General features: G+C 41.7%; 1 protein-coding gene across 3 annotated transcripts in view; it reads right to left on the minus strand.

The window, feature by feature from the left end:
* Positions 1-5,783, minus strand: part of IL1RAP (interleukin 1 receptor accessory protein) — a 121,427-nt gene that overhangs the window by 89,836 nt on the left and 25,808 nt on the right. The gene's annotated exons all lie outside the window — the stretch shown is intronic.

A 5,783-nucleotide genomic window follows, 5' to 3' on the forward strand; every position in this document is an offset into this window, starting at 1 on the left:
CAAGCACTTCCCTCTGCTTGTTAGAGGAAAAAAAAAAAATGCTTGCTAGAGATCATCCATCAGACTAGAGCTTCACATGCTCCCGTGTTCAGGGACCTGAAAGTTTCAGTAGCTTCAGCTACTTGAACAGACCCTGCAGCACGCGGGGGTTCCTCATTGCCAATTACACAGAGAGACAGGAGGGTTGAGTCCCGGGTCCTAGCCCCGCCTCTTACATGAATTAGCTGTGTGACTTTGCCAATGCACTTTACTGTCCTGGTGCCTCAGTTTCCACAACTAGCTTTGCTAAGAAGGGTTAAATGCAAAAGCTAAATCAGAACTTTCACAGAAGCCTTACCATGGACCAGACCGACACTGTGCCAATCGTGGGATGCCAATCCCGAGGTGCCAATCGTGAGAAAGCACAGGGCTTCGGGACAGCCTCTGGCTTCAGGCATTCTGTCTACTGGAGAACACAGTCCAGTAGGCATTCTCCTCATCCCCACCCCCAATCTTGTCCCTGAAACACAAAGGTAACATTCCAGATCTTCCTGGGAACCCACATAAGCCAAAACTAGAAAGCCTTAAAGAAAATATTATCTCTCTGTATCTAAAGTGTTAAAGAAAATCCCCTTATGAACTAACACTGAGGAGGTCTGTGTGAGTCTGTGTCCCTGTTGAGAAAATTCTATGGCTTCTTTCACTGATTTTTGGACATGGGGATCATCCTGACAGATGGCAATGTGCACCCACCAGTCCCGTAGTCTGGGATGTGACCTCAGTCAACCAGATCACTCTGGATGGAGGGAAGGGGTGGGAGCAGTTCTGGCCACAGTTCTTTACATAAGCATTTGACATTTGGTGACTTTATTGCCAATAAAGTAAGACCACACCATCCCCCTTCATCGGAATGAGAATGAGCTGGAATTTTATAGTGTTACTATCCACTGATTCATAAACCACTGAAGACTCAAGTGACCCTAATTTCAACAAGTATGCCTTATCTTCAGTATACAGTGACTTAGGAAAACAAAACAAAATAAAACACTGCCTTCACAGGGAGGTGTTCAAACGGTGTTTAATATGAGGGATGGGAAGGGACAGACTGGGATTTCAAATTTTGTAGATACTGACAGGCATATGCAGAATAAGATAAACAAGATTATACTGTATGGCACAGGGAAATATATACAAGATCTGGTGGTAGCTCACAGCAAAAAAAAAAAAAAGTGACAATGAATATATGTATGTTCATGTATAACTGAAAAATTGTGCTCTACACTGGAATTTGACATAACATTGTAGAATGACTATAACGCAATAAAAAATGTTAAAAAAAAAAGAAAAAAGAAAATTGGGCAGGATGGCAGAACACATACTAAAAAATACTATATATACATATATATGTATATATATATATACATACACACACACACACACACATAGAGTACAAGGTGGGTATTTTGTGGCTGCACCATTTTTTTAGGGGCATCTTTTCCAATGCAAGGCTAATAAACAGTAACTGAGTACCCACTATGTGGACCCTCTGTGCTAAATGCTAAAGGAGGAAACGGATTTTTAACATGCCCCCGGCATCCAGGAACTCACAACGTAGCAGGGGTCTCCAGCACGTACTTTGTTAATTTAACCTTGTGGATAAAAGCCTGTTCTTTTAGTTCAATGTTCCAGTCCCTAGTTCTGCCACTTAATACCAATGGAATACTGGTCAAGTTACTTAATCTGTCTGAGACTTAGTTTTCTCATCTGTAAAAAGGGGAGAGTAACGGCATATAATTCATATGTTTGTTGACAGAGTTATATGGCTGAACATATATAAAATAATATTTGCTACGATTATTTATTTAACTGTGCAAAACAGTTTAGCTGTGTTTACTCCTGTGTTGTTATGCACACAGTCGAAAGAGCATGCTGTGGGGGGATGGGTCGGGCACGGGTATTCCTTGAACTAGATCACCCTACAGCTGGATTCTGAAGACAGGTAACAGTCTGAAATGCAGCCATGCACAGAAAGAAAGGCATTTAGAGCAAAAGTCAAATGAAACAAGCCTTACTTTTTACCACTAAGCACAGAACAGGACGGAAAACTTGTTGAAAAATTCTAATTAGATGAATATTATCTTGCAGTTATGAAGTCCCTAGAAGCACATACCAGGAACAATGATTCAGAATACGAATTTTACTCTGCACATCATTTCAAGGGCATGACACTCCTTGGAGCCACGAATCATATCAACGCATGGTTACCACATTCTGCCCTAGGTAGCAGTACTCGTGATTACAGGAGTTAATAGGACATTACCCAAGCAATGGGGCCACTGAAAAGCATGTTTGATTATGCTGACACTGCCAGTTCAAGAATGGAAGCCTTTCTTATTAGCACACAAAAATATTTTTTTGAAAACCCTTTGCCATTCACAAAGTTTCCCCCCCAACACACACACACACACGCATACATATTCATTTAAACCTCTGGAGACTGCCTGGAGTTTGCTAGTTAACATCGATCTCATTTTACAGAGGAAGTAGTGATTCTCCAAAGTTCCACAGATGCCTGGTGAAGCCGTGTTTCAACTCAGATACCATGACACCAGATCTCATGATCTTTCCACTACATGTTCCCTCTCTGCTCTTGTCATTACTTTAAAAGTCTGTTAGAGACACAGGGGCCACAGAAACACCATTTTGTACTGGAGTCTGAATGTCTACCTTCTCGCTAGCGAACAATCTCAGCATTCATCATGTCCTAAAGAAAATCCCATGTTGCTTCACATCATTGATCTGTGGCTGTCTCCAACAAAAGGACCTGAATGCCTGTCGTGGCCCTGGGAATTTTAAATAAGAAGTCAATGAGAGATGCTGGTAAGTGGTTCTGTAATTGTCTAGGGGCGGATAAAGCCTTGGTGGAATAATAATCGTATCAATATGCTGGCTACATGAATGATCCTGCAGTGAATTACAACAGGGTACTTCAACTCCAAAGCCAAGGGTGGCACATTTGCATAATTAATCTCGCTTTGCAATAACCCCGCAGGGTCAGCAACACTGGCATTCTGCAGCCGAAATTAATGTCTTATTATTTTAGTCCCCTTTGGTGTTTCTTTGGATTCAGGAAAATAATATCAGATTCAGCAGCTCTGTTGACACAGACAGGGTTTTAAAGGATCGCTAAGTTATTAAGAAAAAAAAAAAAACCTTACATAAATCCTAGGAGGTAAGACAGAGGATGAATTGGACACTCGGTCCTAATACACCTACTAAATTCAAGGCTCTTGATATACAAATTTTTTATTTTATCCTTGGATTAACTTAGACCCTCCAAAGACGACGTATTGATCCATATTGTCCAGCTTGGGCTTCTACAAAATGATTTTAAGAAATTACATTTTGGCATTATGCCCTCATTTTAGAGAAACATTAGGTTGTTAATATTAGATGAAATATTAGGCCAAAAAGTTATCTTTTTCTGCATGACTTCTCAGGGCCTTTAGAATGCTAATGCACACTGTGAAAGCAAATTACTTAAGAATCATTAACAGCGCTCCTCAAACTCAATTGGCTTTAGGAATCTTTGTTTAAAATATCTCCAAGCATTAGAATTCTTCCCACAGCTCATAAATGCTGACTGAAGTTCTTTTAGGGAAAAAAGAAAAAGAAAAAGGGTTTCATCTGTATAAGGCAACCCAGCAACAGACTAAGCTTTGAAAAGTTCCTGTCAGTTCTCTCAGGAGGTGTGCTAGAGAAAGCTCTTAGTGAGGTAAGGGGTCATGAATTCTTAACTGGAGGAAAAAAGTGGGAAATTTCAAATCAATTTTCTAATTTGCGAAACCATCCCTGTGGCAAGTTGATGGAGAAACAGGAGCATAATGACTAGCTAAAGTGAGACCCAGGACATGCTGGTGGATGTAAGTACAGTAATGCTACGCTCGGCCAGTATAGCTAATTGGAGCTGATAATGACTTCACTTCTTCCGGCATTTCTGATGCTTAAAGACTGTTGCTGAATCAGAACATAGGACACCACAGAGGAGTCAGAAAACAGAGGGGAGCTCTTATTTCTCCAATTATAAAAGGAGTCAGCATACATGAGGAGACCTGGCAAATAACCCTTTCACCTCTACGACCTGAGTATATGCTAGAGGAATTAAAGTGCTATTATTTTTAATTGGTCTGCCCTACTCTGAAAAAGAGAAAGATGAGAAAATGTGTATTCATTAGGCTGACCTAAAAACCAGTGAGTGCCTTTTTGCATATAAATATTCTTTCTATCCACTGACACTTGAAAAGCAGACTGAAATCTTGCTCTCCAAAGCCAAATGAAGAGATGCTTAGCACATCACAAACAAGAAGGCTGTAAAAGCCTTAGGTAAGTTTTGGGTGCCATGAGGACACCTGTAAAGGCTGACTAATGACCAGGACCAAATCAATCTTCCCACACAGCCCATCTTAATTCTATTTCCCTGCTGTCCTTCCTACGACATTCTGGCTCCTCCAGGATCAGGCGGTACAATCATCTAGACAATGCTTTTCCACATCACTCTTCATATAAGCTGGGCTGCGGCTACAGGTACACGCACAGATGGTGCTATAAATCACCACCACACCTCCCTTCCCTTTTAATCATCCCTTCTGCCTGAGATGCCCTGCATCCCCTCTTCACATGTACAAACACTGCCCATCTTTCAAGATCTATTTCCAAAAACATTTCCTTCATGAAACCTCCCTGCTTCCTTTAGGCAGATGTAATTTATTCCTTCTCCCTACAACTTTGCCTTCTAGTTGCAGTAATGTGGTCCTTTACCCTGCACTACAGTTAAGTGTGTATGCCTTTTCTCTTGAGACCCTTGAGAACAGTAGTCTACCTCTGAGGAGTGTCTATCTCTCAGGGCCTCACACTAAGCCTGGCACACGGAAGTGCTCCGTACCGTGGGCTGAAGGATTGTGGTCTTCTGCACGGAGTGATCCTACGGGCTGTTTCTCAATCCAGGAAAACACGATGATGCTTTCATTTGTTTTCCACACCTCTGGCCTCTCAACATTCATTTCTGTCTCCAGACTCTCTTTAAGGAGATGTCTCCTCACTAAAATCTGTCAGTACGATTTACAAGAATACCCTGGGATTGTCAACAGCCCCATTAGTGTAAGACTCGGTTACGCCTTATAACGCACACATTTGTGTGTATCCTGTGTGTGATGACAATGAGAGAGACCCTCACTCCTGTCCACGTATCCACATAGGGGAGCTTCTGGGACTAACCCCAGAATAATGTTTAATTTGGATTCATAGTGTCTGATTCAACATTACTGCAGCTCATTATTTTTTTGGCTAAAGTGAAATCCCCTGAGTGTGCTGGTGCTGAGCAAGAAAATTCCCTTTTTCCTGACTGTGTATGTTCCAGTGAATGACTGGATTTCTACCTGCCACTGCTAACACCTCAAATGCTCTAAGGCAGCATCTAGGCTTAGAAAGGAAGAGCTGATGGGAAGATGTAGCAGACTTTCCTTTGACCACTTCATATCACTCCCCAAACCCTGCACTCTGGAACTTTTCACCTGAAGCACGATTTGGGTCAAGAGAGAGGAGTGTGGTCAGGAACCAGAAGAAAGCAGGAAGTGAAGAGGTTATAAGCCAAGCCAGGAGTACATGTGGAGAGAAGCGACCCCTAGGATATTTGACTCTGAGAACACTATCCGTTCACTCATTCAACAAATATTTTCCAAATCCTCACTGTATACAAGGTGCCTTACTCAACTGCAATAATTCATGCTCTGACAGTATACACAGTG

Source organism: Camelus ferus, chromosome 1, assembly GCF_009834535.1.
Source record: "Camelus ferus isolate YT-003-E chromosome 1, BCGSAC_Cfer_1.0, whole genome shotgun sequence".
NCBI lineage: Eukaryota > Metazoa > Chordata > Mammalia > Artiodactyla > Camelidae > Camelus > Camelus ferus.